This window comes from Quercus robur, chromosome 4 (assembly GCF_932294415.1).
Source record: "Quercus robur chromosome 4, dhQueRobu3.1, whole genome shotgun sequence".
Classification (NCBI taxonomy): Eukaryota; Viridiplantae; Streptophyta; class Magnoliopsida; order Fagales; family Fagaceae; genus Quercus; species Quercus robur.
The window spans coordinates 81,138,760-81,165,818 of record NC_065537.1 but is presented as its reverse complement, the minus strand read 5'-3'; the positions used below and the strand labels follow the sequence as shown (position 1 = coordinate 81,165,818).

The following is a 27,059-nucleotide window of genomic DNA, read 5'->3' as shown; positions in this document are numbered from 1 at the left end:
TTAAAAACACCCCTAAGCTAATTAGATAATCTTTATTTTTAAAAAATAAAATATATGGTTAAAATTGTAATTCAACAAAATCTATAAGAAAAAAACTACCAGAGAAACTTTTTTTCCTAAAAATTAGCACTTTCTTTTTAAATATATCTCACCCAAGTGGGATATATTTTTTCTTAATAAATAGCACACACTAAACTTAGGGGTTTACTCTATTTCAAATCTTAAATTTTAATCTCTTAAAAATCCCTTCCTATGTAACTTTACTAATAATAGATAAATTCAAAAGGAAAAATTACATTAAATTCAAAATAAAAAAGAGTCTTATCGCACGTGTGGAGCGCGTGTGATGAGACTAGTAATATTTTAACTATTAGTTGACTAATTAGAGATAGGAATTTTGGATCAATTGTTTGATACTATGATAAACAATGCTTAAAAGCCAACATAGGTGTCCATTATTCCAATATAGGTGTCCTACAAGGTTGTGCGGGATGAAAATGGCAGTGAAGCTTGAGTGTCTGGCCATAGGCAAGCAATTTGCAACTGAGGAGATTTCTACACTAGTATTGAGGAAGCTTGTGGAGGATGCATCCAAATTTCTGAATGATGAGATGAGTAAAGCAGTGATCACAGTACACTAATATATTGGACGCATGTCCATAATTGAACTCGTGTCTGAATTTCAACGTGTCCAGTACACTGATATATTGGATACAAGCATAAAATGTAAATCATTTTGAAAAGAGTGGCAATGAGAGACAATGGAGACATTTACTGTTGGAGTGAAAAGGCTAGGGTTACAAGTTACAATCTCTAAACTTATTACATGACACACTCCCAACAAGGAAGCATTAAAATGTTTGTAAAGTTGTGATTTACAATTATTTTGTGTTAACTTTAATTCCGTGCTAAATTTGATTGTAATTTTGTTCAATCTTATGTACCCTATATTTTATGTGGGATTTCTTTGTAAGGGTTGTGTGTGAGAGAGAGGGTGTGAAGACTCAAGGCAAAGTGAAGAGCAAAGAAGTTTTCGTGGGTAGCTCGCGAGAAGCCTTCCTGCGAAGTGAAACATGTGCTCAGCACATGATTGGAATGCGAAGAATCATGACAGATGGTGACAGCTGGTTTTCGTGAGTGTCTCACAGGTAAGGCCTTCCCATGAGATACCCACAAAACATTCTGTTTTGTCAATTTGTCATATCTGATATACCAGATCTCTATACACATTATATATACCCATATTATCCACATATTGAGAGGAGTGCTTTTCAGAGAAAAAACCCTAACCATAACCCTTGAGAGTTAGAGATTGTTATACCTATAATTCTCTACACAATTCATTATGGTTTTCCTCAACTCCTACCTCTCTATTTCCAAATTCTTAAGAGGTTGATAGCCCAAACACTTACTATACCCATTCTAAGTGTAAAGTGAGGTTTTGGTGCTGCTGCAAAACATTGGAAGAAGCCATTTGTTTGGTGGATGCAATCGGACTAAATTGTGTGATCCAAAGAGCTAGAGAAGACGAGGTTTGGCAAAGTCAGTTGGTAGTAGAAGCTTGGAGGGCTCGAGTACACGGGGTAGACTAGGCTTGGAGGCTCTTTTGTTATTCTTGTACTCCAAGTTTTTTGTCTAGTTCTTCGGTTTCCTCTTTAACAGCACATCGGTGTGTTATCTCGTGTTTGCATTCTTCTTCCCTACTTTTTTAGCTCTCATTTTACTGCTGTGTTTTGATGAATATGGTTTAGAGTAGTTATTTTGTTTCTCCTCTCACATTTACTCTATTCTACACTTAGTTTAAGTTAGAGTAAAATCAACCGATCCGTAATTTTAATTGGGGATCTAAACAGCTCTTATACTTTCATACAAATTCGAGCTTTCAATGTTAAACCCATAAAAATGGTCTTATTATGGTAATGGTCCATATCTTCATTTTGAAGTATCACGCTACAAATTTGGACGCGGAAAAAATTATATAGATGTATTATTGTGAAAATAATTTTCTGGAGAGAATGGAAAATGATTATATAATTAAAAACAACAAAACAAGATGCGGATTACTTACATATAGACAAAAGAACCCTATGAAGTTTCACTATTTCCTAAGATTGGCTTTGGGCTTTCCTCGCACAATTTAGATAAAGGACGAAAAGGCCACCCAAAACACCCCTCACAAATTGAAAATAATAATTTGTTAAAAATGAATTTGATTAAAGCTATATCGTCATCACCTTTTTTAGTCATGGGGCTAAGCTATGTTTTTATTTAAAAACACATACCATAATTGTTAAGGGTTAATATCGTGTTGACAATTTTAATGTGCAATTTTTTTTTTTTTTTTTTGAGAGGGGTGCAAAGTTTGAATTAGAATGAATCATATTAATTTTTTTAATTTCCTTTCACTTTTTGCATATCATCATGCATTCTCAATCTAATGTACCAATTATATTATACTGTACTATTATTAGTATTAATATGTCTCCATTAGAAGGTATGTAAGTGTATTATGTCAGTGGTTCATACTTCATACTCTAATTTTTATTTCTATTTTTTTTTTACTTCTCACTTCTTTCAATTTTTCTAGCGTACGATATTTAAGTTGAATGTAACTATTAAAAGAAATTTCTTTTGCATATGGGCTTAAATTTTCGAGAATTCTTTTTAGTGGAAATTGGAAAATCTTAGCTCAAAGAACATTATTAACTCATATTTCTTGAATAAAAGGGCTTACTTTCTTTCAATTTGTAGGTCGGGTTGGATTAGATTTGTAGTATATATTTTCAACTCAATCCGACCTTTGCGTTGAGAAATCTCCAAGCTAATCCAATCCATGTTACCTTTAAAAGCAACCCAACCTTGGTGAATTGGGTTAGTCTCACATGTGAGACCTAATAAAAATAATTACGCTTTTATTCAACAATTCATGTCTTTTAATTAATTAATAATTACAACAATTGAGCCTAATATATTCCAGTTTCTTCAAAACTAAGTCTCAAAATACCAAAATAATTTAAACCATAACACATATAAATTTTAAACTAAATCCCAAAATCCAAAATAAATCAAACTAATAAATTAAAAAATATAGTTTTTTAAACTATTAATAGTACTATTGATTGAGTTAGATTGCATGGTTTAGAAATATTACCATTCCAAATACGAGACATTGGGTTGGGCCAAATTAGCATTCTCTAGTTCTCTTTTACTACCTTCTAATCACCAAGAGATTTTCTATTTTCAATCTAAAAAAGAAAAAAGAAAAAATCTGTTTATATATATTTTTAATCTTTACTCTTCCCAATCCTTGAACCATTTCACACGTGCGAAACGAGAATACTAGAAATAGTTCAAAGTCCCAAGCTTTCGACTTTCTAGGCGCTTCCTTAATGTTGTTCCTTCCAAAAACTCCAAACCTTCTACACGGTCTCAGCAAGTGACAGAACTAAGCAAACCCAGAGCATTCCAGCAGTGCCCACATAGATATTTGATGCGAACCTCAATAGACACGCTTTGAGACGCAACAAAAATATTGGAATATGTTGCAAACCTCAATTGACATGCTTTGAGACCCAACAAAAATATTGGAATACTTGCCCAAGAAAGCTAAAATTTAGATTTTTCTTTTTTAGAGAGGGATAAAATTTAGATTTTGATAGAAAAACCTTGACCCAACATTTATAAGTGAAATGCGAACCAAATGTATAAGTAACACCTTGACCCAATGATTATAATTGAATCACGAACCAAAGGTATAAAGTTTGAACACCACAAGGAAGAATCTCTGATAAGTTCAGAGTTCTTGAAGAACCAAAAGAAGAGCAAAGCCTCACCTTTTCTGATTTTTATTCAATAATTTATATGAAAAACGTTTACAGACTTAGATGACTATTTAAGGGCTCCATAAAACTTGACAGACAAGAAAATATATTCTAAAATAACTCCTAATTGATACCTAACCATATCAGGAATAAAATTTGACCTAAAAAGCATTAAATGCACCTAAAAATAAGGAAATAAATCACCTAAACCTAAAATAACATTTTTTACATAAAAATACCAAAAATAATAACTTACAATAATTAAATAGTAAATTGTGTCCTACATCATACCCCTCCTCTTGAAACAAACTCGTTCTCGAGTTCATCTTTGAAATCTGAAATCTTCCGCTCCAAATAAACAAATACTTCGAATGCTTTAATAACTTGATTCGGTTCTGAAACTTGAATCTTTCATAAAGTGTAGCATAAAATTTCTTCTCATCTACTTTCAATTTATTTGCAACATCAATCAACAAAGGGTTGATAATAAAATTAAAATTTTCTACTCCAAGAAAATCAACATATTGTATAGTCATCTTCAACAAATCAACTGAGACTTGAGGATTGTGAATTGTGGACTCATCCTCATATTTGACCTTAATTGAATCTTCTACAATGTTCTCAATAATTACCATCTCTTCTTTTCTTTTTTTTGAAACTTTTTTTTTTTTTGAGCTTGGTGCACGATTTTGACCTAGTGCACGTCACAAAATAAGAACAAGGACACAAAAGGAACAAGATAGGATGATAACAGGAAACAAAAGATAAAAGGGATAGAAAACTGATTTTAGAACCTGTGCTTTGATACCAAATGATGCGAACCTCAATAGACACGCTTTGAGACCCAACAAAAATATTGGAATATGTTGCGAACCTTAATCGATACGCTTTGAGACCCAACAAAAATATTGGAATACTTGCCCAAGAAAGCTAAAATTCAGATTTTGATAAAAAAAAAACCGCCACAAGGAAGAATCCCTGATAAGTTCACAGTTCTTGAAGAGCCAAAAGAAGAGCAAAGCCTCACCTTTTTTTATTTTTATTCAATAATTTCTATGAAAAACGTTTATAGACTTAAATGACTATTTAAGGGCTCCATAAAACTTGACAGACAAGAAAATATATTTTAAAATAACTCCTAATTAATACCTAACTATATCAGGAATAAAATTTGACCTAAAAAACATTAAATACATCTAAAAACAAGAAAATAAATTATTTAAACCTAAAATAACATTTTTTACATAAAAATACCAAAAATAATAAATTACAATAATTAAATAGTAAATTGTGTCCTACGTCAATATCTCTCTCTTGTTACAAAACCCAAAACACTCTTTGCTATCACACAAACACAAAAAGTTCAAGTCTTTGCAAATAGCAAACCCGAAAGAAAAAAAAATGGCAACTTTAACACCAACCCATATCCACTTCTATCCTTCGTGTTCCCATAAACCAAGCAAAAACGCTTGGTGTACCATAACCAGCTCAAGAAACTTGTTCTTGGTTCAGCAACCAAAAACGAAATGGAGTAGTTGTAGTAGTAGTAGTAGTAGTAGAAGGAGGAGGAGAAATGGGAACAACAATGTGGTGGTGTGTGAGAAAGTGGTTGGTATTGACTTGGGGACAACTAACAGTGCAGTGGCAGCCATGGAAGGCGGGAAGCCAACGATTGTGACTAATGCTGAGGGGCAGAGAATGACACCATTTGTGGTGGCGTATACTAAGAATGGTGATAAGCTTGTTGGGCCAAATTGCTAAGAGACAAGCTGTGGTGAATCCTGAGAACACTTTCTTTTCTGTGAAAAGGTTTATTGGGAGGAAAATGTCTGAAGTTGATGAGGATGCCAAACAGGTAGGTAAATTTATCATTTTTCTTATAAGTTTTTACTGTAAAGTTAGTATTTTAACTTGACCATTTGTAAATTGGAGGCAGAATTTGTATTTGGATTAGTGTTCACAAGATCTTATACTATTAGTATGCTATTTGGAGATAGGAACTTAGGATTGCTTTGTTGGATACCATGACATGTTCTGGCATTGTTTGATCAAAACCCAATTTTTAGATTAATCTTGATTGGGTTTTTTATTTTTTTATTATTTTTATTATTTTTTATTTTTTTATGAATCAAACATATATTATTATTATAAATGAATATAAATTCCATCATTTAAATACTAGTAGATTATAGATAGGATTTGAATTTGGATTAGATGTTACTTTTTATGCAATCATATTAAACTATCACTTAAATGGTAAATTTTGATAATTTTATGTTCTTATAACCATTAGTATGCTATCACATGTTCAGATATCATGATAGACAATGTTTAATAAAATCATTTAACTGTTAGTATGTTGGAGATAATTTGAATTTGGATCATCTGATGTCTTATATCATGAGAAACTATTACTTATTGAAAAAGCTTAAATTGTTAATCTTTATAATATTTTAACTAGTAGTTGACTAATTAGAGATAGGAATTTTGGATCAATTGTTTGATACTATGATAAACTAGTGTGAATTTAATCATTTAACCATTATTCCAATATTCCAATATAGGTGTCATACAAGGTCATTCGGGACGAAAATGGCAATGTGAAGCTCGAGTGTCCGGCCATAGGCAAGCAATTTGCAGCTGAGGAGATTTCTGCACAGGTATTGAGGAAGCTTGTGGAGGATGCATCCAAGTTTCTGAATGATGGGGTGAGTAAAGCAGTGATCGCAGTGCCGGCATACTTCAATGATTCGCTAAGGACAGCTACGAAAGATGCAGGTCGCATTGCAGGGTTAGACGTCCTGCGAATAATCAATGAACCTACTGTTGCTTCGCTTGCTTATGGGTTTGAGAAGAAAAACAATGAGTCCATTCTGGTTTTTGACCTTGGAGGTGGTACTTTTGACGTTTCAGGTATGCCAATTGCTTTGTTACTCCTCTTATAGGATTCTTTTTTTTTTTTTATTGGTAAGTTAAATACACACCCAGTTGAAAAATCTCACCCATAGCCCTTTTTATGAGAGGAGTAAGGCAGAGTTCATTGACTTTTTTCCTTTTTTCCTGCTAATCGACCTCATATGTTTGTTTTTACTTATTTTGCAGAGAATTATCCTTGTGGATTGTAGTCAGGCTGTTCCATTTGCATATGCAAAGTAGAGTCTTTTGGGTTATCCCGTATGTAGTAGTTCTGGTCACCGCCTCAAATGCCAGTTAAACAAGTCACTCATTCTATGTGTTATAATTCAGTGAGTTTGACAAATATTAATGTTTGAAATTCTTCCCAGCTTGACTATCTGAGAGGTGGGGGCATGCAATAACACAAATGAGATGACTACATGTGTGATTGATTCCTCCACATTTTAGTGTGCCTTGTATTCTTGTATCTATTCCTGGCTGTCTTAGGTATTAGATAATATGGATGCTTTGTTGATAACTTACATGTTTGGCCATAGGTTAATAATGACAGATTTTCTCTCATTCACTCTCATTATTCATTTGTTCTTTGGGGGATGATAAGATCTTTATCCAAACCAGAGGAATTTTTCAGGGCAGATTACAGAGAACTAGCAGCTTTGCTGCAAACTATTATGTAAAACTTAGGTACAGCTCCTTATGTGTTGTACATTGGGTTCCTCGATCTAGTTCAACTTGATGGCTACATTGACCATGAGCCTCTTGGGACTTAATTGTTGATAAAGAGCAACTAGCAGCTTGGCTGTTAGCAAAAGAACAAATTAAAGCTTCCGTCATCCTCTACAAATCACACACACACACACACACACACACACACACACACACATATTTCTGACACAACCAAATTGCAAAAAAAAAAAAAAAAAAAAAAAACCACGACGAATCAAAAATAATCAGCATGCCTCAAATTTTCTCCTAAATTGAGTCAGGACTTCTCTCTATAGCATTTTGCGATTTTTGGGCAATGATTTGAACGTTTTAATTGATTTTGCTATATGCCCTTTAATGTAATTTGAAATCAAGCTATTCTTTTTTAGGAGAAATTTCTGAAATGGATTTTTAGTTCAAGAACTTCATGGTGTCATTGTCTTTAGATAAATGTTGGCCGATCTTTACAAGACATAGCTCATTTTTTCTAGTTTGTGGGATTATACCGTTGCATGAAATATAGCTCAGGTTCAGATGTTGTTCTTTCTGCTGCAGTTTGGAAGCTCTATTTACAATGTTGTAACAGGTTTTACCTATCTTGCTGCTTTGGCATCTGCTCCCCAACTGTAATTTTAAGTATATATTCAAGTATTATGTTGGGGGAGATTGCCAACAAAGAATTGAGGAAAGCCTTAGCCTCTTAGGAATACATATGAAACAAATTAACGAGCACAAGGTAGTAATGTGACAATCCATACATGTGTAAATGAGCATTCAGTGAACCTGTGGTATTTTGTGATTCCTGAAATTCAATCTTCCAAAAGCAGTTTTATAGATTACAAGAGTGACCTGGACCTTGTGATTTTGAAACATCTGATCTCTTAAAAGGTTTTTGATTTAACACAACAGTAGTTAGGTAGCATACAATCATTTGAACACTATGCCCTTTCACTACTTTTACCTTTTTGTTACCATTGCTATTGGATCCCGGTCCTTTAATTAAATTAAAGAGCATATATAAGAGATAGTTTTACCAGAATTATGAATATATGGTCTACAGTTTTCTAACAGTAGCACACTAATACTCATCAGATGTGATTTTTCACTTGTTTTCTTTCAGTGCACTAGGAAATTGTTAGTCAGTGATTGTTGTGGTCTGTAATGTTTTAAATCTGCAGTTCTTGAGGTTGGAGATGGAGTATTTGAGGTACTTTCCCCATCAGGGGACACTCATCTAGGAGGAGATGATTTTTTTGACAAGGTTTGAACAAGACAAATGAATAGAGCTTTTGCTATTCTTTGTTTTCTGGCCTGTTAGTTGTTACTAAAATTACACGTCTATATTCTATAATCTTAAACAGAGAATAGTTGATTGGCTTGCCCAAAACTTTAAAAGAGATGAAGGAATAGACCTTCTGAAAGACAAGCAAGCTCTACAACGTCTCACAGAGACTGCGGAGAAAGCAAAGATGGAGCTGTCATCTCTGACTCAGACCAGTGTAAGGTATGTGACAATTTCTATGCCTTCTTTATATAAATGGATCTCTCTCTTTGGCATGATCACTGAGGAAAAGCTTTCTGTTTTTATAGTTTACCTTTCATTACCGCCACTGTGGATGGCCCAAAACACATTGACACCACCCTGACAAGGGTCAAATTTGAAGAATTATGTTCAGATTTGCTAGACAGGTATGTAAGTTAAAAACTGCTACTCTGTGGTTGCCCTCTATGCATGTTCCAAAATAGAATAATTCTCATATGAAATATCAGTGTGTGTTTGATTTCCATTACTGGAGTTTGCTGCCTTTTGATTTAAAATGGTATGTTTTTGCCAATATGAATACCTATTTGCCTGCATAAGTTCAGTGGATTAGAACTGAAATCTATCTTTTCCTTAGGCTACGAGGACCAGTTGAAACTGCCTTGAAAGATGCAAATCTTTCCTTCAAAGATTTAGATGAAGTAATCCTTGTTGGTGGTTCTACTCGCATCCCAGCTGTTGAGGAGCTTGTGAAGAAGATGACTGGAAAAGGGCCCAATGTGACTGTAAATCTTGATGAAGTTGTTGCTCTTGGGGCTGCAGTTCAGGTTTGTCCTTATCTTGTTGAGATAAATTACCACTTAAGTGGGTTGCAACATGTAGGATTTTTTTAAATTTTTTTAATAGGAGGTAGAGCAGTTGAACTCTCTGATATGAAGATAAATTACTACTTGTTCTAATAGCTTAAGCTACTAGAAATGGTGAATTTAATTATGTAATCATTATTCTAACATGCACTAAATTTTTTTCTTAGTCTATTTGAAAAATAAATGACTATAACTCTCTATTTCTGATATTATCTGCTGTAATACTTATTGATATTGCATAAATTGTTGAGGCATCAATATTTATTTTGGTCAATTTTTTTTATTTTTTTTTTATTTTTTTTATTTTTTTTTTTATTATTATTTTTTTTTTTCAGGCTGGTGTTTTAGCTGGAGAAGTTAGTGACATTGTGCTCTTGGATGTCACCCAATTGTCTTTAGGACTCGAAACTTTGGGTGGTGTAATGACAAAGATTATGCCAAAGAACACAACTTTGCTGACTTCCAAATCAGAGGTGTTTTCCACTGCAGCAGATGGGCAGACTAGTGTAGAGATTAATGTCTGTCGGGGTGAGAGAGAGATTGTGAGGGATAACAAGTCCCTTGGAAGCTTCACTTAGATGGAATCCCACCTGCCCCACATGGGGTTCCTCAAATTGAGGTGAAATTTGATATTGACACTAATGGCATCCTTTCTGTCACCGCTATTGACAAGGGAACCGGAAAGAAGCAGGATATAACCATAACTGGTGCTATCACCTTGCCAAGTGATGAGGTATGTTTAAAATCAATATGTGTGGCTAATTTGTGGTTTGTTACCTTTTCAAACTTGAGATAGCTAGTTGCAGTTCAAATTAGATTTTTTTATTTAAATGAGTTTAAAATCAATATGTGTGGCTAATTTGTGGGTTTGAATAGCCTAAGCATAACCTATCTTAGCTGACTATAATCAATTAACTACACAAGAAATAACTGAATATACATAATAAATGCAACTGCAAAACTATGAGAGATTTTGTCACCAAACACCGAGTAAATCAAGAATAATTTGTGCATCATTGCTATATACTGCTAACATATATTATAGTGCTAGAACCATATAGCACAATCTTGTTTGACTCCATCATCAGTAACCAATTTGACTAGTGCACTGTGCACACACTGACTGCATGTTTGGTGAATAGGAATAGACCTAAAAATGGAATACCTATTCTATAGCTAATTAGTTGTTTGATTGCATTTTCATTAAAAAGATTCCCTTAAAGTGAGGAATAAATATTTCATACCAAAAGGACCCTTATAACTATTCATCAACCTTCATAAAAGCTCAAAAGAATAAACATCACTAGATTCACTACACGCCAAGTAAATCAAGAAAAATTTGTGTTATATCTGCTGGTTACATATATTATACTCCTAGAACCATAACCATTGTTGGCAAAAAAATGATTTTTTTCTTCTTCTTATTTTTATGCTAATTTGTTGATAAATGATGCTAATTTGTTTTTCTTTTTTGATCTTTAACTTTGGGGTCTTTTATTCTTATATTTAATTTTATTTGTTATCCCCTTCAATGATGCTACCATGTTCTCCAAAGAACCTACATCTTTCTTTTCTTTCTGAATCTAAGCATTTCAAGTAGCTATGCTTTTTCACATATCAACCATGATAAAAGGATGTTCTGCTACTTGTTATTGTTGAAGCTATTATTACCACATATAAACCTATTCTATTTATGTTACTAAATCCCAACTTTGGATGTACAAAATAAATAAATAAAACTGCAGGTGGATAAGATGGTTAAAGAAGCTGAGAAGTTTGCAAAGGAAGACAAGGAAAAGAGGGATGCCATAGACACAAAGAACCAAGCAGAATCAGTATTGTACCAAACTGAGAAGCAACTTAAAGAGCTGGGAGACAGTTCCTGGCCCAGTCAAGGAGAAAGTGGAGGCTAAAGTGAAAGAGCTTAAGGATGCAATCTCTGGTGGATCAACCCAAGCCATTAAAGATGCAATGGCTGCACTAAATCAAGAAGTTATGCAACTAGGACAGTCAATCTATAGCCAACCGGGCCAACCAGATGCTGATCCTGCTTCTGCTACTGCACCAGGGTCATCAAGATCAACTGGGAAAACAGCTGATGGTGATGATGTGATCGAAGCAGATTTTACTGACAGCAAGTAAATCACATAACTTGGTGGTGGGCAAAATTTCAACAATGCATACTTGGTTTATTTTCTATGTTAGTTTGTACAGGCTTTGCTGGCTGTGATTTTGTTAGCTATGATGTGCATCATGACTCCTGCCAGCCCAGTTCTTCATAGTGATCAATGTGATTTAGACAATGGGTAGTTAGTCAAGGCATAAAACTTGGCAGGTGGTTTAGTCTCTTCCATGGCTAGTTAATATCAAGAGGATTCCTTTTTTCAATATCTCACAATGTTTGTATTTGAAAAAATTGTTTACAATGTAAGTAGGGGTGTCCGCGGATCGGGCCTGGTCGAATTTGTGCCCAACCCAACCCGACCTGAATGAGTTGGGTGGATTAAAATATGACCCGAAACCAACCCAAATGATCTGGCTGGATTTTTCGGTTCGGGTCTCGTCGGTTTGGGATTGTATTAGGTTAGTCTCAGGTAATTAAACACTGGGCTTGATATTTGGCTGGATTCGATAAGATCTAGCTGAAATTTGGATCCGTTGAGATACAGCCAAAATTTGGCTAGATCTAGCCTATATTTCGTCAAATAATGGTGAGATCTTGCCAGATTTGGTTTGGGATGCTTAATATTTTGTTGGAAATGTTAAAGGTATCGGAGATTTGGTTTGGGACGCTTAATATTTCGCTAGAAACATTAAAGGTATCGATTCGGGTCGGGTTTCACGGGTTTTGAAATTCAAAACCGACCTGTTGGGGTCGGGCTGACAAATTGGAACCCGTGTCCGACCACTGGAGTTGTCGGATCTGGTGGTGGTGGGTTGGTCGAGTTGAGTGAGTCGGCGGGCTTCGTGGACAGCCCTAAATATAAGTATTTTTATTTTTATTTTATTTATTTTTTTGGTGGTAATATACAATGTAAGTATGTTACTACTAGAACAGTTTTTATTTTAGCACTTTTTTCCCCCTAAAACATCTCTTTGAGAAGTTGTATCGCGGAGTTGAATAAAAATTCCTACAACACAAGTTTTAAATCAACATTTTCCTACATATGATTGGTTTTATGTATCATCATTCAAAGCTCTTTTAGCACCCTTTTTTTTTTTTTTAAATTAAAAAAAAAAAAAATGCTCTCTTTTTTCTTACTAAAAAAAGGGAGTTTTTGGTGTGGACTCATTGACTTCATGTCACATAACGGCAATGGATAATATCACGTGTACCACACAAGCTTTATTGGGACTATCGCTCGAATTGTTCCTTTTTGGGTGCAGGACGAGGACTTTTACCATCAAGCCACACCCCTGTATGGTATAGAAAAAGCTCTCTGAGCACTTGAATATTATCTCATGTATTTAGACAATGCTAAAATCACATACAAAGAAAGATTTTCACAAAACTGATTTGGAGGAATTTATCAATTTACCATATGTATTATTTAAAGTACAAGGTTTATATCAAACTTGGGTTGCAAGAATTTTTATTCAACCCATCACATGGCTATTTATAAGACTATCCACATATATTATTTAATTAAGTCACATGATTCATTAAAAATATCGTTGAGTATAAGTATATGTGGATAGTTTTTTTCAATTACCATGTATTCAATTGTATAAAAATTCTTGCAACTCAATTTTCATATAAACTTTTTTCTTATTTAAACAAATCACATAACTCGTTAAAAATGTTATGCGACTTAAATTATATATGAATGGCCTCTTTAATTGCTACATAGTAGGTTGAAATAAAATAACTTTAAACATGTTTGTAGCTAAACTCATTGCAAATATGATTTTATCAATCATCACGCAATTAATTGTAGAAATTTCCTTCTAAAAAAAATTGTAGAAATTTAAATGGAACTTTGAATTAGTCAGGCTTGTTTGGTGCAATTCCCAGGGGCCAACTCTTGGACTTGCAAAATTGATGATACGACTGGCCCACTATATTTCCAGTTAGGGAAGAAATTCCAAGTGATCCTATATCCCACTTATTTTCTTTCGGTGCAGAAGTGTCCCAAGGCCTTATATTCATATTGAAATAAAAGTAGGGGTACATAAACATTGATTGCAATCTTTTCTTTATGACTTTTTCCACTCCTGCTTTCTCTTTATGTTTTCTAATCTATTACAATTGGTTTCATTTTTGGAGAACACTTTATGTTTTTTATAATAGATTGAGATTGTGCTTGTTGCAATTTCTTTCAATAGCTCAAATTGAGAGTCGAAAAAAAAAAAAAAAAAAAAGCTCTTTGATATAGAGTTATTTAGGTGTAGTGGGGTTTGGGTTTGTGAGAGTGCTTTTACACCACTTTTGTACTCTCCATATATGTTAGTGAAACTTTCTCCTTGTCTCTGCCTGTGGATGTAGGCTAAAGGCCGAACCACGTAAATCTTTAGTGTTCTCTTTTTTGTGTAATTGTCTATTTTTCTATCAGGTTATATATTTTTTTTTTCGTTCAAAAAAGTTGTTTGTGAGATCTTTCTAAAACCATAATAATTTTATATATAAATCTTATGTGGGAGTGCCTTTCCCACAATAGTCAATCTATGTCCAGACCAGCCAACTCGGTGTTCGGTTGCTTCTGGTACCTACACTTGGGTCATTTAGATTAATTGGGAAAACAACTAGATGGCGATGATCTAATCAATGTAGGTTTTGTTGATAGTGAGTTACAATGAGTAACTCATAGAACTTCTATTCTAACCATGCACACTAGTGTAATTTCTATGTTAGTTTGTACAGGCTACGTTGCTTGTGATTTTGCAAAGTATAGTTATGGTGTGTATATTTTCAATTTGATTTAGAGAATGGTTAGTTGTTAATGGCATACAAGTTGGCAGAAGGTTTAGTTTCTTCTATGGTTAGTTTATAAATATATATATATATATATATATGTAGGGTTGGGTTCAAGTTACAAATGATATAACTTTAAATAATGTTACACCATTCTATTTTTTAATTGGATGCAAATTTTGACAAATCCACCATTAGATTACATTATCTTCATATATTCTCCATGCTTGCAAAATTTCAAGGTAATCAAAGATTAATAGTCATGTCATCAATCAATTGTTTAAATTCAAGTTTTTGTAGTTTAAAGTAATGTATAAAAGATGAGTTTATAGATTATATAGTAAATAATATCCAATTAACATGAAAATTAGCATGAATGTTTAGATCATATGGAATATGTAATTCAACGTTGGGGTTTTCAAAAAATGAATTATGTAATAAGTTATTGGGTGGTATAACATTACTTAAAGTTACTCCAAATGTAAGTTGAACTCAACCCATATATATATATATATATATATGTGTATGTTGTTGAATAATATGAATTATATGAATTTTGAATGGATCCAATAACATTTAGGGTTTTGCCTACAACAAAAATGATGTAGTCCAAACCAGCATATAATGCACTAGAAACAACCAAGAATGTCGCTTAGGCTTCAGCCCAAAAAGGATCACCTTTTACATTGATCCTAGATTCCCAGTCCATGCATAAGTGATGTTGCCTAAATGGTTTCGACAAATTGCAGCAAGTTATACATTGTTTCATAGTAGCATCGGATTTTAAGGTCAAGAGGATTCTATCTTTCAAATATTTCACAAGGTTTGCATTTGTAAAATTCGGCCTATAGTATAGCTTTCAAAACAATGTTAATTAGAGTGTAATATCTTAAAGCAGCCCTCCAATTAAAGTTTTTTATGTATAAAAGATTGGCCTAATAAGATCGAATTGTGAAACTACAAACTGAGAGCATTTTGATGGCACAAACAAGCAGATTTCAAGTCTATCGCCACTATTGCATATGCTTTTGTCACCTTCTCAATTCTAATCAGCTCAAGATTTCCATGTAAAGAAGCCAGTGAAACCAATGGCATCTGCAAGTTTTATTTAATATCTCTCACTTTCTACTTTGATTCTCATTCTTAAGATTTAAAAGGTTTTATTTCTGTCCACAGACAATTAAAACGTTCTACAACTGGTGTTCTTGTCGACACTTGTTAATTTTTTTTACAGGTTTAAAATCTAAACCATTTTACAAAGATAAAGTTTTTATTTCTAAAACATAGTCTTGATTCTATTTTTATTCTCAAAATATGCACTCTGTTATACACACCGATGGAAAACATAACAAAAATAGATAGATGAGGGAAATTACAAATTTTAAGGGCAATAATATAATTATAGAATCATAGATTATATTTCAAGACCAAAAATAATATTTTTGCCGAAATTATACATTAATCAAGAGTTTAATCTCCATTCATATATTTTTAATGACTAGAAGTATAAAATTAAAAACAGCTATATAATTTATTATATTTTGCACCAAAACGTTCATTTGAAACTATTACCATTTTTGAGCTAGTAAACAAGGAGAGAGCAAGAGAGGAACCTAGTCTTTCATGTATAACAACTAATATGAGTATCTGTAAAAGCTAGTGATTTTAGGGAGCTCTTAACCCCATTTACATCCCGCAAGATGCAATGTCCTCAAACAGCAGGAAAATTCAAATTAGAATACAAAAGACCTTAGACAATGTTGCCCAGAACTTGTCATCACAACCCCATATTGACAAGAATGGAAGCCAGAAAAAACAATTATATAAACAATTCCAAATATATCACTGTTGGTGAGGGGGAACCATACACCTAGGTAACAGCGCGGCTATTTGCACGCTCATTACTAAAAATCACTATCCCATAAATAGACAGATCATGAGAACTCTCAAACATACCCATCCAATGCATGACAATTTTATTCCTTAGATAGAAGATGCACCTTGATAAATAGTATAGCTTGCCCAACACTCCATGTTATGGTCCCCTCCAGCAAGCAAATATGCGTTAATGATGGCATTGAGAGGTTCAAAGAATAGTGACTAAAAAATATTACTTTAAAAACAAAAACAAAAACAAAACAAAAAAACAATTTCTTCATCTTGACTATTTCCTGTTGTTTTTTTTTTTTTAAATCATAAATTAATTAAAAAGAAGGGACATGGAGAAAGAATTCCTAGGATTCACAGATTTGTAGACGAATCTTGAAACCTAATTTGTACAGTAAATGTAAATCCTAACAAAAGCTTATGACCTATAAACTATTATGGCATATTTCATTTGGCATGAGTTGTAATAATAACCGTCCAATAATTTCATGTCAATCCAAGTTATCAATATAAACTTAGAAATAAGAACCAACCATCAAGCCAAATACCAAGGTCAAACCCACTACTTGTTACTTTTAATTTTGTGGAAGGCACTTGACATTGCACCAAGACCCAACCTCTAAATCACTTTGTTAGACCAAAAAAATACCAAAACCTAAATGCCCGTTTGTTACCGCTGTTTTAACAACAATTTTTAGTGTTTAAACAACATTACACGTATTTTCACATTTTTTCACTTACACGTATTTTCAAAAAATACAAACAATATTATTAGAACAACATTATCAAATGGGTCCTAAAATTCCCAACATCCATGACAGGTAGAATCAAACATCTCACCATTGAAAGGTGAATAAATACAACTAAGCAGCAAAGGCAATGAAACCAAAATATATATTTGTAAAGCAAGGAGACATTGAAGGTCACTTCTGGTGTCCAACAGAGCAACCATCATCTTACACAAATCTTAGAAAAGCATATAAATATCTCTAATGCATCATACCTCAAAAACAGCTAAGATTTAGAAGGAAGGTGGAAGGATAGGGGGAAATGGGGTCCACATTATTAGAAGGTTCATGGTAGGATGGCATTGATTATGGGTGTGGTGTCACTTTTTTTTTCTTTTTCTTTTTTTTTTTGGCAGCTATGTTTTTGTTTATCTGCATGTGACTAAATAACCTGTAGCTTATAGGCTGCCGCCTCTCTTTTTTATATTTGTTATTACATTTTTTTTTATTGAAAAAGACAATTTAAAAAAAAAATTGAAGGGATAAATCAGATCAGAATTTGGAGAATAATTAATTCAGAATATAATAAAATATTTCCACTTAGCTTTCAAGGTGAACGTAAGAGGAAATAGGGCCAACGTAGCAAGTTGGTCGTTATTTTTAAAGGTTTGCTACCACGGGCGGCTCTAGGTGCAGCCCAGGGGGTTCAAATGAACCCCCTGAGCTGGGCCCAAAAAAAAATTGTATATAAATTTTTTTTTTTTTAAATTTGATCCTCCTAAAATAAATTTTGAACTCCCTAAACTTAAATTTTTTTAAGCCTAGCTTAAACGAATTTGAATATGATCATCTTGATAATATCTTGGTCGTTTTAAACATAAAAAAAAAAAATATAAATAAATAAATAAATAAAAAAACCCAATAACAAACCAATATGATCTAAAATATGGGGGAAAAATAGTAAGCCTAACAACAAAAGTATAATTTTTTTCATCTTAAATCTAAAAAAAATCATTTACATCTTAACAAATTTGAAATAAACCAATACATAAAAGTTTATTGTATTTAGATCTCAATTGGAGTTCACTTAACAACAATAATTCATATGTTGATTGTATTTAAAAACAATAGATGATTTCTAAGATTTAATCTTAGCAACAATAATTATTATCTTCATCATATTAATAAACAATATGCTATGAACTTATAGTTTATCTTATATGATGAATGCTATGTTTATAATACACTCATAATAAAGTCTAATTGGCAAATTGTTGCTAGTTGTTACTAATGAGAAAAAAAAAAAGTAATTTCAGTAGTGAATTTAAATTAGAACTAATAACAACTTATAACCTAAAATTTGTTAGAAAAGTGTTGTGAAAATATTTTAGATGTAGCACTTCTCCTCTTTTATTCTTTTGCTAGTATGTATTATGAAAAATTTTATAATAAAGAAATCATGTAGACCACAAGATTCACATTTTTTTTTTTTATACCCAAAATACATCTTCTCACTGACCCTCCTAAAAATATATCCTAGAGCCGCCACTGTTTGGTACTTGTGGATGATGATGGAATGGTTGGAACTTGGAACATGTATAACAACTAAAATAGAACAGAGCATGAACGTGAAGTTGGTGCAATTAATCAATTTAATTTTACCCTTTTTTTTTTCGGAAATAACACCAATTTTATAAACAAAAGCTATCACGATAATCATAGAAAGATAGGTCATATGACCTTCGGTTTTTTTTTGGATAAGTCATCTGATCTTCCTTAGACTATTTTATAAGTGCGTGTACAATAGAAAAAATATTTTATTTTAATAAAATCAAAATTTACTCATATCAGTTTATATATAATTGTGTAAAAATACATAATAATTATAATAATTGTGTGAAAAATTTATATTGGCACTATTTATTTTGTATTTTATTTTGTATTTTTTTAACGTATTCCAAAAAATGAAAGAAAGGAGTAGAAAATGGTTGTTGTATGTTAAAAAAAAATTAAAAAAAAAAAAAGAAAAGTAATAAAATTAGTACTTAAAAAAAAAAGATTAAGGTTTAAAAAAACAAACAAAGAGAACCCATCATGCATATCATCTAACAAAAAGTTTAGCTTCTCTACATTATGAATTTATGATTTACAATCTGAAAAGTACTGTAGCTGAAAATAATATGTTTAATCTTATTTAGCTAATTATCCTAACTGATGATTAGATAAGGCACCGTTATTATTTTTCTTCTTTTTGTCGAAATTAGTCTATGCTAATAAGTGATGAATTAAAAAATAAGCAATCGATTTGTTGAAAGACAGTTGATCACAGATACAGAGTAGAGCCAAAATTGAAGCGAAATGCCAAGCACGCCTCTTCATTCATGTTAAACGTTTCTATAAATGCCAAGCACCGCTCAAAATTTATAGAAGTTGGGTATGTGCATGTGGGAGCCATCTGACGAATGAAATGGCTGAGAGACAGAGATGGAGGACGGTGGTGGTGTAGTTTGTAAAGTTTGGAAATTAAAATGAGGTGTGGAGGGATAAGAATGCCAATTATTATAAATAAGAAAAAAAATTTGTGTGCAGGTGTGTATGTATAGTATACCATAGAATGAATCCAAGATCCAAGATCGCATGTGAGTTAAATATAAGAGGTGTTGGTCCTGTTGGATTAATGCTAGGTTTGCTTTGACATCTTCTTTCCATAACCAACAAGCATGGACCAAAAAAATCATTTTTTTCAATAGGAGGGACAGGCCCTAAAAAAAGCCCAACACTTCAAAATGACGCAATAACGATTAAGAACGTAGATATTCTTCCAAAGAAAAAGCAAGTGGGGTAAAAGTAAAACAATTGAGAAGTCATAAAACAGCATCTCCTATCAAAACCTTTTAATATCAGTTCCTTAATAGATATTCAATATACAGCTTTTTAAAACTCTATTTTTTTTTCTTCTTCTTTTACATAACTTGTTTTTTAAACTTTTCAAAACTCTAAAATTTTCTTTTATTAATTAGTTTGAGCTCTTGTTGGAATAAAAAATGAATTTTGCTAAGACTATATAAATGGGCATAATTTTGTGTCACAACTCGTCACATGGCGAGTTATGATTGGCAAAGGTGTGTTAGTGGGCCATGTGAGGACACACCTTTGCTAATCATAACTCGCTATATGGTGAGTTATGGTACAAAATTATGCCTAATTATGTGATACTAGTACAACTCATAAAAAATTTCCTAAAATTAAAGAAAATCAAAAAAATTAATCCACAGGTCAAGTCCTAAAGTACAAATACTTGTACGGAAAGCAGAATCCAAGCGATAACTTCATACTTACTCTAGACTATAAAACAGCATCTGTTCACCTTATATGCATGTTACCAAGGAACTCTGACAGCCTAGCAATAACCAAAACTCAGTGAGCATGGGAGTATGAAATTATTTAAGGGAAAAAGAATAACAACAAAAGGTACAGACAAAACCTAATATTTTTAGCTATCACAGTTTCTCCATCTTCAGACCTAAGATGACGTAGAACTACCTCCTCTAGACGGCCATCTCGATATGCATGCTGCAATAAGAGAACATCCACGCAGAAAAACCTAATGAGGCTCTGAACTTATTACATTGCATGCAACCCCCATAACCAAAATAGGGGAAATAAAAAGCAGATGCATATACTTTCAAGCTGAGAAGGCTCATAAACCTGTATAGAGAAAAATGATGCAGCACAGAAAATGAGTACATTTGTAACATGACATACAAGTCTGAAGTCACAAAGATGAGCCTTCTGTGACAACCTGTATTTGCAAATAAATCACTTCATAAAGCAAGTCCACAGAACCCTTTCCTGAAGGCTTTCCAAAAGAAACTCAACAAGCTTATTAGTAACCCTCTTCCACTAACGGGAAAACAGTTGATGGAAGACTATATACTAAAAAAATAAAAATAAAAAAATAGGATAGCAGGTCCAACGCATGAACCTAAGAAATTTAAAATTCAAGAATGAAAAATATGTTAAAATAGAAGACTATATACTATGTAAAAAAAAAAAAAAACTAATATCCATCCAATGTTAACAAAATATTAATAAAAGAAAATATACAAAATGGCAAGTTATTGCTATTTATATTCTTACCAACCATTTAAAACAATTAAGAAAGAAAGATGACATGTGTGCATTTTGAAAACGCGCTTGTATGCACACACTGACACACACAAGGTAAGAAACTAATTTAAAATAGAAATAAAAGAATAATTTATCTTGAAGAATAGTTTCTTTTTTCTTTTGGTTTTGCCCTTAATTTTTTTTTCCTCCTACAGATTTAGCCACTTAAAATACCAAATAATGTAGAATACGATTTTTTTTTTTTTTTTTAATGTTTTATGTTAAAAGGTTTCATATTTTGTATAGAGTTTCAAGTTATAGATTAGCTTACTTTGTTTTTTTTTTTTTTAAGCATTTGAACTAATCAAATTTTTAAGAAGATAAAATTTAAATTTTATATAAAAAAAATTATTTTAAGAAGAATGGGGGGCAGATGTGGGCGTCGTTGGGAGAGGGGGAGCCAACTTTGGACCATTACACTATAAAAAATATTTGATTTTAAGAAATTATAAAGGGAGGCGTGGGACCACTGGGGCCATGGCCCCTCCAGCCCCAACGTGGTTCGTCCCTGCTGCTAGAGAACAAGCTTTCATTAAAGCAAGATTTAAAGCATAAGGAGAACAAAAAAACCTTTTTTCTAAGATATTTCTCAACAAATTTTTTTTTTTTTAAATCTCTTTTTATTTTTATTTTTTAAAGGTGAAAACCGGTTAGCTAAAATTATAGTACCGTGAGTTTATTACAGTTTTTTGTTAAGCTATGTCAGAGGCTGAATCAACTACCTATTTTCAACACTTTTTCTCTCATTTTTAACTATTTTTCTCCTTATTAATTTCTCACCTTATAATTACACTTCCTTTAACATTTTCACCTACTTTTACTTTTTTTTTATCTCCCTACTACTTTATACTTTAACGTCACAATTCTTTCGTCCTTTCATCTTCCTTTGATTTTGATTATTCCTTTCCTCATTTTATTTACTATTAAAATTTGTCATTCCCTTTATTTTATCCATATTTTTCCTACACAAAAAATGGTGAATACTTTCTATAAGGACCAGATTTGAGTTCCCAGTCCACTATGTGGATGGACTTAGGCCGAAAAAGCCCAAAAACAACGAATTTGTAGAGAGTGGGTAGGAAAATTGGGCTTTAGTTAATCAAACGGACACTGGGAAGGATTCAGATGATAAGAGAATGAAAAGAAAATGGGTCGTGTTCAAAAAATTGTCCTCGACAAAGTCCGAGGAGGTCTGTTCTTTTATATTACTCATAAGTCCGATTACAAGTTTGATTCTAGAATGCTACTTTTCTTCTCTCTATTTCTTCCCCTTTTTTCCCATCCATTAATCTTGTTTCCTTCTTCTTCTTTTATACTCTCTCTCCTTTTCATCTCCACCTTCCACCTGTATGCTAGATGGTTAGGGCTGATACTTGTCCCATCAGCACTTCCCATAAGTTCTCATGTTGTAGCTGTAAGACTGAAATACATTGTTCAAGTATCACTTCTACATTAATATAACCAGGGAGTTAGCTGTAGTGCATTTAATGCAGAGCAGCTTTCTCCCCAGATATTTTGGGGCTCATCCTTATCTTATATCTCTACAATGCTTGTCCACCCCAACTGAATTTCAGGGGTTGTCATCCTTGCTATCAAACCATCTTCTAGGACCTCGGCCAAGTCCAGCCGAGGAAGTTTTCATCCTTGGCACACTCTCCAGAGCTATTATGACTAAACCCCACCTTTTATTTATCAGCGCAATCTCCTCTGACGAAGACTTCTCCTCCTTGGGGAGATCCTTGTTCTCGACTTGGGCCACAGGCCCAATATATGGATAAATAATGAACTTCTGGGCCCAAGGGCCCTACACTTTCTCTCTCTCTTTTGGTGGATTTTTTTTATTCTTTATTGCATCCTACTCTAAGTTGATAAATTTTTGTATTAAACTCTACTTTGGATTGATGTGATTTGGTTGTCTTTTGATTTGTTATCTTTTTTCTTTTCTTTTCTTTGATTGATAGATGTTATCATGTGACATTATATAGCATATAATGGTATAATGTTATTCTATTATATAGCATGACTTGGTTTATTTGGTGTTTACAACCATACATTTTCTTTTGAGTAATCTTTTACTCATCTTCTTTTATATAAATTTCTATTTATCTCACATTCTCAGCCAAAAAATGTGAATACTCTCTCTCTCTCTCTCTCTCTCTCTCTATTATTTATTCTTTCTCTCAACTCAATTTTAGATCCATGAATTTTTTTTTTTTTTTATTATCTCTACTTTGGGTTAATACATTTCGATGATGTGTTTTTTGAGTTGCCCATCATATAAACTCTATCCCCCTCATATATTTTATTTGAGTTGGAAATAAGAATTTGAGTTTATATCAAAATACAATTTACATGTCTGTGTATTTGGGTGTGCCTATAAATTATTTGAGTAACATAAATTGTTAATTTCTAATGAGATTTGATATATCATAATGATTTCCTTAAAAGAATAAGAAATTTAAATCATTAATTTGAAATTTAAAAAAGTTTAATTGTACCAAAAAAATAAAATAAAAGGAAAACATAACACACTATAACAAAAATTTGAATAATGTAAAGTACAAAACACTTCAAAAAATGAATAATATATGTAAGGACACAATTTGTAACGACCCATAATAATGTTGGGTTCGCACATAAAAAGGCCCAAACAATATCATTTATAGAGCGTGGGTTTGAAAGGCTAGGCCTTGGTCACAAGACAGTGGATTTTTCGGGGTGTTCATACATAATTTAAATCGTGTTTGCCCTAGGAGTCTTTCTCCTGGAGGCGGGCTAAGAGGTTCTGGTTTTTTGCCATTTTTTCCAGCCCCTTTCCTCGAGTTGCTTACTTTTCCTTTTATACTAGCCTGTATCCCTTATCCAACGTCCACGTGTGGGGTTCGATTTTCCAGGACGGATACTTGTCCCATCAGCCCATACCCAGAGTGGTTGGGGGTGGTTGTAAAAGCTGAAAAGTATGGCTCTGTCAGGTGCAGAGTATTGAATGGCAGTAAGGGCAGCTTTCCCATTGTCCTTGGTCGTTATACTATCCAGCGTACCCTTCTCTATTGACCTAGATATTTTAAATTTTTTCCCAAACTGTTCCTATATCGTTTTTGCCCTTCCTTCCAGGGAGACCTCAAATATGCCGAGGACAGAATCATCCTCGGCTATATCTCAAGACTATTTGGACTTTTATTACCTATCCTCGGCTATAACCTTCCTCGGCTCGGGCCTTGGGCCCCAACGTAAAAATGGGCCAGGGCCACAAATTAGTGGACCCCACAATAGCCCCTCAAAATCCTGCTGTCTGACCTCTTGGTCGGAGAGGAGGGTTTTGGTAATGCCACGCCTTTATTGCAGTCTGCTTAGATCTGCCCTTCATCAATGTGGGTGTCTCTTCATCTATCCAGGAAACATACCGAACTACGAAACATTCCTTTGTATTCATTCATGATGCGTTCCTACCGCTTCATTATTCGAAACGCGCCTTTAATGATTTCCCTTTACGAGACCATTTAAATTCGACGGTTATTGATGGCGTGGGGAAGTGGAGCAAGCATATTCTCGTTTATAGATTTTCTTGGAAATTTGTACAGATTAAATGCCTCCCGTTTTGCCCTTCATATAAGAAGGAAAGCAAGAGGTTACCTCCCTTACACAGTGACTTTCCAATCCTTTTAAAGCTTGAAAACCCTTAGCCTCCCCCAGAGTTTCCCTTATCTGCTTGCTTACACCTTGAATTGTGATACGTTCAAGTTATGAGCGGGAATGAAGAGACCATACCTTTCGCAGAAATGCTACGTTCTTGTGAAGCTCAAAATGGCTCGGTCAGGGCAGGGATGGCAGAGACTCAAGATACTACTCATCCTCCTTTCAGCCAACATCCGAAGCAGGGGCTCGTCGCGTCAAAATTTCGACGTGACTGAGCTGGGGTCACCCATTATCAGTACCAGCCGCTCCCTTATGAGCATAGCTAACATGGCACCAGCGTGTTAGGAGTCAGGACTGACGCAGGGACAAAGTATCCCTGCTTCTTCCTCTCTTCCTTCACTGGTGCCTCCTTTTGCCTCTCCTTCTTCTTCTTTCCACCACCAGATCCATCTTGGTGCTTTTCCTTCTTCCTCTTCTTCTCCTCTCCCACCAAGGAAGGTCTTCCTCTCAATATGGATACTACTGGAGCAGAACTTGGAAAGGCTTGGGAGCAGAGCTTAAAAAGATTTCTGGCTGCTCGTTTGTTGTTTTTTTTTTTTTATTGTTTTTGTAACTCGTTTTCTATATAGGCTTGTTTAAGCCCTTCTTTGTACACTGTAATACCCATTTATATTAATAAAAGTCATCATTGCTTCATTTCGTATATTCTATCTCTTCTTTTTGAAATGGTTATGTCGTAAATAGACGCACTACTTTGCGACTTCTTTTTTATTTCTATATTCTGAGCAATGCTTAGGGCCAAAATCCCAGTTAATAAAAAGATTTTGCTCTGTGCTTATTGAAACTATCCGACTTAATAATACCGAATCGAACAAATGATACTTAGGGCTGAAATCCTTATTAAGAAGAAAAGGAAAAGATATTATGATGAGCTTATTAGGGCTGTCTGGCATAATAACGCCGACCTGAGAAAACAATACTTAGGGCCGAAATCCCTTACTAAGAAAAAAAGATGTCATTATGCTCGATGCCGGCACGAAAATGGGTTGTATACTCCAAATTTGAACGAGGTGATGGCTGAATGCTCAATGCCGTGTAGGAAGTAATCATCTGAGAATGTATAACCCAAAATGTACAGCCCCTGTAGGTCGCTGAGTAATAAGGCGTTTCGCCATCTTCCTGATAACTTTCATAGCCTTAACCTTTTCAGGTATTTGGTCCGAGGACTGAGCGACTTAGAATTCTTCTTAAGTAGCTGACTCCTCCATAGGTTTGAGTCCGAGGACCATGCAATACCTTAGTTCTGTCCAAAACTTGATTTCTATAAGTAGTTGGTTTCCCCATAAGTTTGAGTCCGAGGACCATGCAATACCTTGGTTCTGTCCAAAACTTGATTTCTATAACTAGTTGGTTTCCCCATAGGTTTGAGTCTGAGGACCATGCAATACCTTGGTTTTGTCCAAAACTTGATTTCTAAGTAGTTGGTTTCCCCATAGGTTTGAATCCGAGGACCATGCAATACCTTGGTTCTGTTCAAAACTTGATTTTTAAGTAGTTGGTTTCCCCATAGGTTTGAGTCCGAGGGCTATACAATACCTTGGTTCTGTCCAAAACTTGATATTTAAGTTCGACTATGGCGTGGGACTTTGGTTTAAGGGGATTAGCAACTCGGCCAAGCCCCTGGAACCATCTGTGCTGCTGATGCTCCGAAGCGCAGCCCCTAGTTAAGAAACGTAGCCCCTAGTGGAACTTTATGCTAGAACACTACATCCGACTGTTGGAAATGATGTGAGGGATTGTCTCAACCCACTACCTGTGCCAAAACACAAGCCTTCCCACAGACGGCGTCAATTGTAAGGACACAATTTGTAACGACCCATAATAATGTTGGGTTCGCACGTAAAAAGGCCTAAACAATATCATTTATAGAGCGTGGGTTTGAAAGGCTAGGCCTTGGTCACAAGACAGTGGATTTTTCGGGGTGTTCATACATAATTTAAATCATGTTCGCCCTAGGAGTCTTTCTCCTGGAGGCGGGCTGGGAGGCTCTGGTTTTTGGCCATTTTTCCCAGCCCCTTTCCTCGGGTTGCTTACTTTTCCTTTTATACGAGCCTGTATCCCTTATCCAACGTCCACGTGTGGGGTTCGATTTTCCAG

At 33.9% G+C, this 27,059-nt stretch overlaps 1 protein-coding gene and 1 pseudogene across 5 annotated transcripts in view; both read left to right on the top strand.

The window, feature by feature from the left end:
- LOC126724270 (putative disease resistance protein RGA3) overlaps window positions 1–27,059 on the top strand; it is a 131,010-nt gene that overhangs the window by 26,274 nt on the left and 77,677 nt on the right. The window lies entirely within an intron of this gene.
- Window positions 5,148–11,955, top strand: LOC126724279 (stromal 70 kDa heat shock-related protein, chloroplastic-like; annotated as a pseudogene).